Genomic DNA, 13,632 nt, shown 5'->3' with positions numbered 1-13,632 from the left:
GGCTCTCCAAATATGCACAATATGATTGATGGGAGGATGAGATGGATGGATAAGTGACTAAGTGATGGATGAGTATGGATTTGGCTATAATTTGGATGCTTTGATGACTTATTTGAACTCAAATGGGCAGCATAATATTATTGCACTTGGAGATGATGAATGGAGAGATGGAGTCTTCAATTTATAGGAAGAGGAGAGGAAGAATGGATGGCTAGGATGGATTCATGATGAAGGGCTAGGATTGCTTGTGAGCTCACACAAGGCCCAAGAGTGGGTGTGGAGACCAAGAGATATGCCTTAAAGGCATTTCTTGTCTCCATCCTCCACAAGGTGCATTGGGAAGACTCCCAAGGTACCTTGGGAAGAACAAGGTGCATTGGGAAGACTTCCCAATGTGCCTTGAGAAGAGCAAGGGATGTGACATTCCTTGGAGAATGGAGAGGAGGAATTAAAAATTCTCCAAAAATGGATAAACATAGGGATTGGAGGAATAAGAAGGAATTAAAAATTCCTTGGGAGAGGGGATGCCTAGAGGAATGTGAGATCTTGAAAATCTCACATTCACCTAGGAAAAGAGCATTTAAAGCTAGTGGCTGGATGGAAGGGACAAGGGGTTGACTTTGTGACTAATCATGATGATTAGTCACTAGCAACTCATTAGGAAGGGGATTAGAGGAAGTGTTAGGTGGGATTAGGATTTGTAGGAGGATTTGACTAAGAGAGAGAATGAGTGGAGGGAACTAAAAATTAGAAGAATAAGGTTAAGTGAGTTTAGGGAGTTTCTAGAAGAATTTTTTAGGTTAATGATGAATTAAGAAGATGATTTGTAGGAATCATGGGGGCTAACTAATTAATTGAAATTAATTAGCTAAGAGGGAGATTTGTGAGGATTTAATTTTTAGAAGAATAAAGCAAGGGATTGATTTATTAAATAAATCGGTCACATACCATAGTGACAATATTAATTATATTTAATTAATATTGAGGAGAATTTGAATTAACATAATTAATTAATTAATTATGTGAGGAATTAAAAATAATTAAAAATAATTATTTTTAAGTGTCTACATTTTGCCCCTCTTTGAAGTGAGGTGTGATGACACATTGATTCAAAGAATAATCTTGTTTTTTGTTATGATGATATTGATTTGATTGATAAGATCTAGATTCAGTCTGGTTTCAGGAAGGATTCATCTTGTATAAGACAAAAATGATCAAAGCATCTGGTTTCAGGAAGGATTCATCCTGTATAAGACATGATCATAGCGCAACGTCTGGTTTTAGGAAGAATTCATCCTGTATAAGACATGACTGATCACAACGTCTGGTTTCAGGAAGGATTCATCCTATATAAGACATGACTGATCACAATGTTTGGTTTCAGGAAGGATTCATCCTGTATAAGACATGATCAGAGTGCAATGTCTGGTTTTAGGAAGGATTCATCCTGTATAAGACATGACTGATCACAACATCTAGTTTCAGGAAGGATTCATCCTGTATAAGACATGATCAGAGCGCAATGTCTAGTTTCAGGAAGGATTCATCCTGTATAAGACATGATCAGAATCAAAATTAATTATGTGAGGAATTAAAAATAATTAAAAATAATTATTTTGAAGTGTCTACATTTTGGCGATGTGTAGAAGATAGAAGAAGAAAAGGATGCCCCAGCGTAAAGCATGGGAGGTGTATGCCCCCTTGAGAATTTTTTCGAAAAAAAAAGATGAAAAATTCTCAAAAAAAAAGAGAGATAAATGAGGAAGAAATATGTAGCAGTCGTGAAGAATTTGGAAAGAAGAATAGGAGAGGCGAGATCGCGGGGGAAGATGGGCCCTCATGGGGGTCCATATATGCCACAACGGACCCAATGAGGGGTCATTGTATCATGACAAACATATTTTCCTCTTTATATATATATATATATATATATATATATATGTATACATGATTCGATTGGTGACAGATGATGTGTAGCATTTATTGTGATGGATTATTTTTGTTTCTCTTATGATGTCATATATGGATGCAATCATGGATGTGCTATGCTGACCTATTTTGTGATGCAGAGTGGATGCTTATATATGTATGTTTGTGATGTGTTGCTAACATAGTTTTTGGATTCAAGATGAGTGTTTTTTATGCTTTATACACATATGTGAATGATTTATGATGCAGTCTAAATGTAATGCTATGTGGATGAGTGTATCTTTTATGTGATGCAATCTTATATGGTAAATGTTTTGTGGAAAATATGACTGTCTGAGAAATGCACTCTACCTGATGTGAATGAATTAATAAAAAGAGTGAATATGCCAATAACAACACAATGATCTTAGATAGAAGAATATGGAATAGATGGGAAGTGGGGGAAATTGAGAACTCCATGGGATTATCGAGTTTAGGATTTGATGGAATGATGGTGAGATTTTGTGCACAACAAATGTGGAGAGCCAACCTAGTTTCATATTGCCCTGAGTGACTTGCACCACTGATTATAGAAATCGGGCTGCCATGAGAAACCTAGGGTGTGGACTGACTCTGCAGACAAGCGGGAATTTATTGCACACAACAATGCAAGTGTTAATAAACACTAGTACAAAGTTGTGGGTTCCTGCAAGGAAACCCTCAAACACATTGATACCTCTTGTACACGAGAAGGTAAGTGTTGATAAACACTAGTACCAGGTCACTAGTTTATACAAGAGGGATCCAAAACATGCCATACTATGAAATATGCCCTAGTATGCGCCTATCTTAGCGTACCTGGATATGGAAGAACCCAGGCAGTTGTAGGGAAAAATATGCAAGTCTATATGAAAAGATCTAACAAAATCTAACAAGTCACTTCCTTGCGACCAAATGATACCTCTTGCCAAGAGTAGAACTAGGATGAAGGATTAGGTTGCCAGGCGAGGGAATGAGTCATCCCTAGGGTAAAGTGGGCTTTTGGATTAGGCAACTGATTCTATGGTTTTGGAGAGTGACTAGTGGATTTGGGATTGTTTCTCAAGACTTCTTGAAGTTTACAGACTGGCGTAGAAGCTCAATTTAATGAGACATTCCTTGTTCATGACTTAGGCGAAGACTCATCATCATACATGTGTTTTATTAGGAGGTGAAAGAGAAGGAATGTTGCGAATGGGTGGAGTAGATGGTAGGTTATTTGTAGTGTTGATCAGATAGACAGTGGATGCGGTTATTTACCTTGGCACCTGCATGGAGGTTTTCACCACAGTACTTGTCCATAGCGCCACAAAGTGGTTTTCACTAATGGGCGAATTGTTTTTCTTTCTTTTTCTGATTTTCTCTTCTTTTATTTTTTGTGTATCATAGGGCACCTGTTTGCTAGTTTTTCATCGAAGTGATGCTTTTTTTAAGGATCTTTTTCTTTTTTTTTTGTATTTTTCTTGATTTTTTAATTTTTTTTGGTTTTTTGACAATTTGAGACTTTCTGAGGATTAGGCATAAAATCTTTTGAGGTGCATGATATTCATTGGTTCATCCAAAGGATCACCTTCAGGATTAGCCAACTGATAAGCTCCTGATCCATACTTTGTTGTGATTACACATGGTCCCAGCCATTTAGGCTCGAACTTGCCTTTCTTTTCTCTTTCTTGTAGATTTTTTTGATTCTCCATGAGGACAAGATCACCAACTTGGAATTCCCAGGTTCTGACTCTTGTGTGATAACTCATCCGCAAGTGGTTCTGATATACCCGAAGATGGTTCAAGGCCCTGAGGTGCCTTTCATCTAACAATTCTAGCTCTTGTAAGCGGGCAATTCTATATTCTTCCTGTGGTAGGATGTCTTGCAGCGTTACCCTTAGAGAGGGGATCTTGATCTCAAGGGGAAGGATGGCTTAAGAGCCAAAGACCAGGGAATAAGGGGTGGTGCCTATGGGGGTGCGGATGGAGGTGCGGTAGGCCCACAAAGCGGGATGGAGTTGGAGGTGCCAATCACGGCCAGCTTCATTGACTGTCTTTTTGAGGATTTTGATTAAGGTTTTATTAGAAGCCTCAGCTTGGCCATTGCCTTGGGGATAATATGGGGTGGAGAAGCGATGTTGGATGTTGAATTTTTGGCAGAGTTCTTTGACATCCTAGTTTTTAAATTTTTTGCCATTATCTGTGATAATAACTTTTGGAATGCCATATCGGCATATCAGGTAATTCAGGATGAATTTGGATATCTTCTTACCAGTGGTAAAAGTAAGAGGGATGGCCTCTACCCACTTGGTGAAATACTCAGTGGTGGTTATAATGAACTTATGTCAGTTGGAGGATGAAAGGTGGATTTTCCCAATGAGATCGAGCCCCCACTATGAGAAGGGCCAGGGTGTAATAAGTGGCTACAATTCTTGTGATGGTGCATGAATCTTGTCACCATGTTGCTGGCAAAGGATGCATTTCTTCACATAGTTGTATGCATCTTCTTCCATTTTAGGCCAATAGTATCTTGTTCTCAAAATTTTTTTAGCCAATGTGAGCCCACTTGAGTGTTCCCCATAAATGCCCTCGTGTACTTTGTGTAATGCCCATTCCGCTTCTTGTTTATCTAAACACCTTAGGAGGGAACCATCAAAATGTCTTCTGAACAAGGTGTCTCCAAGGATGGTGTAACGAGCGCATCAGCAAATGAATGTTTGTTGTTGGGTTTTGGTGAGATGTGGGGGAATGGTGTTGTCTTTGAGGAAAGTGAAGGTTTCTTGGTACCAAGGGGACTCGGGACCAACAAGAACATACACCATTTCAGAGTCTGGTAGGTCATACACCGGTATAAACAATTTCTCAACCAAGAACTCACATTTCTGACTGTGTGTTGGCATTTGAAGGAGGGAGCCAATGGTGGCCATTGCATTTGCAGCCCTATTGTTTGTTCATGGGATTTGATCAAACTTGATTGTCATGAAATTTTGCTTAAGATCTTCAACCATGCTATGGTATGGAAGGAGTTTATCATCTTTTATCGGGTATTCATCATTGACTTGTTTTATGACGAGCTGGGAATCACCATAAACTTGTAACTCCTTTATTTTCTAGTGGATAGCCAAGCGCAAACTTGTGATGAGTGCTTCGTATTCTGCTATATTGTTGGTACATGCAAAGGCTATCTTGTATGATTTGGGGATGCCATCTCCTTGAGGTGTGACCAATAATATTCCTACCCCTGATCCATTCTGGGTGCAGGAGCCATCAAAGTATAATTGCCATGTGGAGGATGTGGAAACAGACATAATGAACGCATCTGGTAATTCTGTGAGAATAGGATGGTCACCTAAAAGTGGAGCTTCAACCAACTGATTTGTAATGACTTGTCCTTTGATTGCCTTTCTATCCACATATTCGATGTCAAACTCACTTAGGAGCATGACCCATTTGGTGGTTCTTCCAGTGAGAGCAGCTTTTGACAAGAGATATTTAAGTGGATCAATTTTAGCAATTAGTTTTGTCTTGTTGTTTAGCATATAGTGTCGTAGTTTCTGTGTGTTGAACACTAATACCAAACATGCTCTTTCAATGGGGGTATAATTGAGTTCATATCCTACCAGAGTTTGACTGATGTAGTAAATGGCATGTTCTTTCCCTTGGTCATCTGTTTGTGCCAATAGTGCCCCCAATGCCACTGTTGTAGCACATATATACAAAATAAGGGGTTTTCCAAGAGTAGGAGGCATCAACACTGGAGGTGATGCTAGATATTCTTTTAGTTTCTCAAAGGCCTTTTGGCATAAGCAGTCCCATTTGAATTTCATGTCCTTGCGCAGGAGGTGTGCAAATGGATGGCACTTATCTACTAGTTGTGAAATAAAATGTCTAACAGATTGCAGTTTTCCCTGGAGACTGCGCAGTTGTCTGAGAGTTTTTGGTAGAGGCATTTCCATGATAGCTTTTACTTTTGCAGGATCAACCTCGATTCCTCTGCAAGAAACAATGAATCCTAATAGTTTTCCCGATATGACTCCAAACACACACTTTTTTGGATTCAGCCGTAGTTTGTATTTTTCTAATCTTTCAAAGATCTGCCTTAGAATGGGGATGTGTTCTTGTCTTGTCTTAGATTTTCCTAGTAGATCATCCACATAGTCCTCCATAATTTTGTGTAAGAGGTCATGAAAAATTGTTGTCATGGCACGTTGGTATGTAGCTCTAGCATTTTTAAGACCAAAAGGCATGACCCGATAACAGAAAGTCTCCCATGGTGTTGTGAATGCTGTTTTATGTTGATCCTCATCTGCAATCCTAATTTGGTTGTATCTAGAGAATCCATCCATAAGAGACAACATCTCATGTCCTGCTATAAGGTCCACAATCATATCTATTTTTGGGAGTGGGAAATCATCTTTAGGACAAGCTCTATTTAGATCTCGGAAATCTGTGCAGATGCAGATGCCCCTAGCAGGTTTGCTGATAGGTACAATGTTGGAGACCCATTCAGTGTAATCTACTGGTTTGATAAATTCTGCATCTAACATTTTTTGGAGTTCCGCCTTGACCAGGAGTGCAATATGTGGGTGCATTTTGCGTAATTTTTGTTTTACAGGTTTTGCATCTGGACAGATGGCGAGATTGTGAACCACCAAGGTAGGATCCAACCCTGGCATATCGGAATAGGACCATGCAAAATTGATTTTTACCTCTGTAAGGAAGTTGATGAAGTCTTATTTCTCTATTTTTGTGAGAGATTTGGTAGTGAGCACATTTTTCGGAATGACTTCGGTGCCCATGTTGATGTTGTATGTTTCTTCTATCAACAAATTTGATTTGTCCTGTGGAAGGTAACTAATGGTAGGGAGGTCAAGTCCCTCAGTGTCAAGTGCCTTTTCCAAGTTTTTAGTTTTAGATACGCCCTTTGTTTTCATTTTTTGTTCATCCAAAGGTGCCTCAGGGAGGTTTTCACCTAGGGAATCATGTCTTTTTCTTTTATTATCTTTTTTGTGGCTAAGGGCATTGACCTGACTACCAAAGTATCCCTTTTCGTGTAGTTGAATACCCTTGATTCTATTACTATCTTCCAGGTTTCGCATCGTCAGGAGATCTATGAGAGCATTATTGTCAGCATAGATATCTAAAGTGGGTTTGTCTCATTGGCCCCAGTTAATGAGTTCAGGATGGACAAGATGTAGCTCATGTGAAGTGAGAGGGGTTACAGGGGTGATGGTATTGATGTAAGTGTCAAAGAAGATATCTTTCTTGTATTCATAAGGCATTTCATGGAATTCCTCTTCGTCAGCGCTTTCGATATCCGAAGAAGGACTAGACGGGGCACCAGCGATAGTAATCTTAGGCATCGAGGTGTACCCCAAGCCTCTGTTGTATCTGTAAGAGATAGGATTTATGGGTGCTTTTCTTCCCTTTTCCTCTGGTCCCAGGCCGTGTCCTTTGTAACCCATTCTTTCAACTATGGCAAATGCTTTTGGGTACATTTTTTTGGATATTGTTGCTGGATCATCATCCTCTTCTCGGTACAACCAGGAAGAGACATCTGCTTCAAGGCTCTCCTCATTAAGTGGGCCCCATTGCTGGAAGGTGGTATTTTGGTATTGCATGACTGGTTTTGGGTCTTTTTTGAGCTCTTTTGGTTTTCCAAATGACTTAGGAGAGAGAGGGAGGTTTCCTATTAATAAGGTGTCCTCCAATTTGTATTCTCCATAGCTATTGTCCAAGACCTTGATTTGATTATCTGGTTGGGATGATGTGGAGGCAACATTTGATGTGTCAGATGGAGGAGTTGGTGAGGGTATATTTAGTGGACAATGATATGGATGCTTTTCCTCTAATAGTTTGCAATATTGAAAAGGTTGGGGATCACCTTTGATAGTTATCTCTCTTCCATTGAAGGGGAATTTGATGTATTGGTGATAGGTGGAGGGTACAGCCTTCAAGGAGTGAATCCATGGCCGCCTGAGGAGAATGTTGTAGGGGAGATCAAGATCTAGTATTTGGCAAGGGGTTTCAATTGTAATGGGGCCCACTTGAAGAGGTAAGGTGATCATGCCCTTTGAAAGTCTTTCCACATCATCATATGCCTTTATTGTGATCCTTCCTGATGTGTCTACTAGATCCTCAGAAAGTCCCAATTGTTTTATTAATTTTTATGTACACAGATTAAGCCCAGATCCACTATCTATCAGGATACGTTTGACCTTATGCTTGTGGATAAGAGCTTCGATATGCAAAGATTTGTTATGGTCTTCATCTGCAAGAGCATCTTTGGAGGTAAATACAAGGTGTTGTTGGGCAGCAAGGTTTCCAATGATGGCTTGGAATTGGGTGGCGTTGATGTTATCAGAAATGCGTGATTCAAGAAGGGCTTGTTCCAAAATTTCTTTATGGACCAGGGAAGTTTTGAGAAGTTCTAGAATGGAAATCTGTGCAGGGGTCTTCCCAAGTTGGTCCAGGAGGTCATATCGGCGGGTGGAAGACATGGGCGGGGGGTTTGGTGGGGGAGGGATTCCTTGGATGGGGACCTTACCTTGGCATGTAGTTACATTGCAATCATTCTAGAAATGGGAGGTGGGAGGCGTGGCGCCTTCGATGGCTCTCTTAACAGGATTTGGTTTGCTTTGGGAAGAAGGAGGATTAACTCCTTGGATGGTTATGACATTGACACAAGTGTCTGCAGGTTCAATGCGATCTACTAAGAAATCAAAGCCGGTTATGTGATTAGCGTAGTCATAACCCATTGCATTGGATGATGAGCCTTTTCCTTTATCATGCTTCGGGAATGGTTCCTGGTAGATTTTAAATTTGTCATTGTTATTACCAGGTTTCGCATTTACTACTTCAATCTCACCCCTATCAATGAGATCTTATATGTAGATTTTGAGCTTCATACACTTTCATGTATCATGTCCCTTGATACGATGGTATTCGCAATACTCATTTTCATTGTACCATCTTGGTTTAGGTTGATTAGGGTCAAACGGGTGAGTGATTGGAAAAACCACTACACCTGCTTGGACAAGTTTTTGAAGCACCATTTCAATAGGCTCAGCCAGAGGAGTGAAGTCCCTTGGAGTCCTATTATTTTATCGGGGTGGTCATCCCCTGATTGAGACATTGTTATGTGGTTTTTGAGATTGATTTTGATTGAATTGATGATTATTGGTGGTGGATTTCAAGGGAGCGGTCACAGTTTGGACCCGCTTTGTATCGGTTACACCATCATTGACCACGTTTTTGTTTTTAGACCAGAATTTTGGCTTGTCACTATGATAAGAGGAAGAACTTTGTGTCGACTTCTGGTAATGTTTCAAGGTCCCTTCCTCCAACAAGACACATTTGAGGGCGAGGCCCTTATCGGTCAATTTTTGGAAGGATTTGATACATTGAGATATTAAGGGTCTAAAAAGTTCAGGCACCAAGTTCTTTTGAAATAGCTCAATTTGATGATGTTCTGGCATGTCCCACTGGAACTTCTTGATAAGATGTTGTCATCTTTGTAGGAAATTGGCGAAGGTTTCTTCAAGCCTTTGTTTTGTATTGCATAGGTCCATCATAGAAACATCATTAACCATGTTGTAAGCATAGTGGGCCACAAATTTTTCTGCCAAGTCTGGAAAGGAGACAATGGAACCTCATGGTAGAGATGAGAACCATGCCAGGGCATCTCCAGTGAGACTCTTGGGAAAGAGTCTGTGAAGATAAAGGTCACTATAGGAGACTTCTTGGCATATGATGTGGAATTCTCGGACATGATCGCGGGGGTCTCCTTTGCCTTCATACTTGGTGAATTTGGGGATCTCAAATCTTGGGGGGTAGGGTGCAACTGATATAGATGGGTCGTAAGGACAAGGGAAAAACTCTTCGAATGAGTAAGTTTTTCTTTTATTAGTCCTTTCTTTCATGTCCTTAATGATACTCTTCATGTCTTGAATTTCTTTGATGAGGTCTTGTTGTGGACTTTGATAATGATGAATTGTATTTGCCCCAAGAATTGGATGAGCAAAAGAAGGTGCACCACCACCAATATATTGATATGAGGAAGAGGCGGGAACATGAGATGTGAGGGGCGATGTCATAGGGATTCGTGTGATAGTTGGTTGTGATCCACGAACTATTGTAACAGGATTGAGTACAGCCTAGATTAAATTTGTGACATTGTTGGTAGGAATGGAAGTTTGTGGAATAGAAATGTGTGGTTGAACGGAAGGAGATGGCATAGAAGCATGTTGGAGAGTAGATGAGATTGGATTTGATAATGGTATAGATGGTAAGGAGGAAGAAGATGGGATGGAGAATACGGTGGGAGGTGTCGTGGATGGCATTGATTGAGCTTGGATGATTGATGGAGCTACGATTGATTGATTTTGAATAATAGGTGCAACACTTTGTGAGGGAACAAGGTCTCCTTGTGGTTGTTGGCCGAGAGCGGATCTATGAAATTCAGGCGAAAGTTGAGCTCCATTTTCAAGGAGATTTTTTAGAAGTGTAGTAGGATTATGTTGAATAAATTTTTCCATCATCTCTTGGTTATAAGAATCCGCTAGGAAATTTTGCACTTCCGAAGAGAGTTCATCTTGGCTAACCATGTTAGGATCTTGGATTTGATCTTGATTGCTAGGTTGTCCACTTTGTGTAGGATCCTGCGTGGGATCTTCATATAGGACACTAATGTCTAGCATGCCATATTGTTGTTCAGCCATCTTTCTCTTTTGGGATCAAGTTGTGACCATACAAGAATAACCTTAGAAACGTTTGGAGGACAAAATTTGTGATGAAAGGACATAGCAAGATATTTGTGAAATTTTGGATTTTGTCTTCAAAGACAAGGAATTTTGTTGATTGGTGGGGTTCTTGGATTAGAGCTTGGATTTGATGAGGATTTGATACCTTAGTCCTTGGATGAGGATTTTAGGTGGTGGATGCAACCATAAGCAAGGTGATGACCAAGTTGGGTAGAACTTAGACCTTGGATTGATGATCAAAAATCCTCTCTTATACCAAGGGTTGACTAATGATCCTAAGCAAAGTAAAGACGTGAGTTAAGAGTCTTGATCAACTCAAAAAGGATTAGGCAAAAATCACTTGGAGAGGATTCTCCTTCAAGTACGAGAGCCAATTGATTGATGATGAGGTCTAAATGGAATTTCACAAGGCATGCAACCTTAACGTGAGGTTAAATTGGATTAGAGGATGATTGGATTTGGATTTTGATATTTGATTTGATAGTGGAGGGAGATTGATTTGATGTGCTAAGTCCTTGGGAAATTTGAGGATGATTATGGAGGAGGTATGGTAGCGATGGCTTAGAAGAAACTTTGATGACTAGGTTGTTCTTGGCATGAACATGACTCAATGGAAGGTCGATTTGAATAGCAAGTTGTATGAAGGGATACGACCACCTTGATTTGGATGATAGTAGGTGTTTCAAAGGACAAACTTGAATGTTGATGGAGAGGATGAACTCTTAGCTTCTCTCTTGGGCATATGAAACATGGGACGGACAGAGTTTTGACGCAATTTTGGACTTTGTGTGGGTAATGACTTGGACAATTATTTGTGTCTTGACAAGTGTTTTGCAAAGTGTTTTGGGGATAGTGATGTGTTTTTAGTCTTCTCTTGGAAAGTATGTATCAAACAAAGCAAACACAATGATCAAATGCATATTATCTCAAAGAAACTCATGCTCATATACAACATTCTTAAGGCTGGCAAGGACAATAGTCATTGGATCCCAATTGGTTTCCCAGCTACGCTTACCCAAAGTGGACACTTAGATGCTTGACCCCACTAGCTCCCCTCAATGGCACTCACTTCTCGGGGCAGCTAAGCATCAATTCCCATGAAAACTCCTCATGGCAAACTTTGTGTCTCTACTAAGGGCCGTAAAAATATGGGCGGCTTTGGAGGTCTGACCTCCTGCACCAATGACTAGAAGGTTTTTGGCCACTATGAACAAGGTGTTTAGTAAGTCTTCTCGTGAGGAGCTACCCTTCGAAGTTGCGCAAGCGCAATTGAGGCCTATAGCCCAACGAAGCACCAAGAACTTAGTAGTCACGCAAGCATGATTGAGATCTCTAGGATCCTACAAGAACCCAATGTGAGAGTGAACTCTCATATAGCCCCAACCATTAACCCTTTCGTAGTCAATGGCCTATTTATTATAGTGAGTTGGGAACCCCAGGTCCGGGTGTACTCACTTGGGTCATTCCCCTCTTACCTTCTCAAAGAGTAAGTTGGGAGGGCAGGCCTGCTAGAGGTAAACACACAATCAAACAAGAAAAGGTTGGAGGGTCTGGATTTTTGATCGTCTAGCTAGACGAGAGCATACTCTCCTACCTTTACGCTTTTCTTAAAGACACATAAGACAATGGTTCATTCCATTTTAATTAATATCTAGGTGCCTAATTTATATAAATGCACAATGTTTGGTTGAATCAGCTAGGCAACCTGCAAAACCACTTGATTAGTAGTTTGAAAAATGGAGTCTTCAACAAGCGTCCTGCAAAAGACAACAAAATGACAAAAATATTAATTTTTTTGATTTTTTGGGAATACGTAGAAAAACATGAATAAATTTTTTTTTACTAATGACAAATGTGGATTTGGAGGAAGCTTTGATGGGTAAATGGGGTTTGACTAGGTTTTTGCTACTTTCCAAGGGATAAGCAAGCAAAAAATGGGGATTTTGGAGGAGAGAAGAAGGAATGGAAAAATTTGTCCAAGAGGGACAAAGAAGCAAAAGTTGGAGGTGGACAATATGGGAAAATTTGGAGGTGATTGGATAAAAGGGGAAGGAGTTATGGCAAACCCTAAAAATGGAGTAATGTGGGATTTTGGGCTTCAAAAAGTGGATTTTGGGATAAGGCCCCCCAAGGAAGGAAATGTGCAAAATGGCAATGCGGGGGATCTAGTGAAGTTTGGAGAAAAATGGAGTGAAGACAAAGCAGATATGGCAAAAAAATAGAATAATCTTTTTTTTTTTTTTTAAATTACAGAAATAGAAAAAATTTAAACAGACAAATAACAAAACAGAAAAAATGTAGTCACACTGATTAGCAAGCGGTCGAATTAATCTACAAAGCTAAAAAGATGGAAATTAGTCTTAAAAGTGATAAATAAAATAGCAAACAAAAATAGAGCAGATAACAGTCATAGATAATAGTCGTAGATAACAGACCAAATAACAGAGCAGATGACAGTCGCAGATAACAGAGCACATAATAGTCGTAGATAACAAAGCAGATAATAGTCGCGCTAAACAGATAGAAAAGTGTCAAAGGTCTAGATTTCTGATTGTCTAGATAGACAAGAGAATACTCTCCTACTTCCACACTTTCCTCAAAAGATAATGATTCATTTATTCCCCTAATTAAGCCTAAGTATCTAAAAATTGAAAACACAGCTTGCAACACCACTTGGTTAGTAGTTTCAAAATGAAGTCTTTGACAAGCCTAGATTTGATTGACGAATCCTTTGACAAATGAGATCTGCAAACACTTGTTAGACTGTCAAAACATCCAAAAAAAAGAAAACTCTTGACCCTGAAAAAAAAAAAACCTAAAATTTGAGTAAACAGAAATAGCAACTCGTAAACTCTTTGTTTTTTATACGAGTAAATAGAAACAACAACTCTCTAAAAATTGCTAAAAAAGAAAACTCTCTGTTTTTTTTTATACAAGAAAA

The sequence above is a fragment of the Cryptomeria japonica genome, chromosome 6, assembly GCF_030272615.1.
Source record: "Cryptomeria japonica chromosome 6, Sugi_1.0, whole genome shotgun sequence".
Lineage (NCBI taxonomy): Eukaryota > Viridiplantae > Streptophyta > Pinopsida > Cupressales > Cupressaceae > Cryptomeria > Cryptomeria japonica.
The sequence above is the reverse complement of the archived record's forward strand: the minus strand, read 5'-3'. Positions refer to the sequence as shown.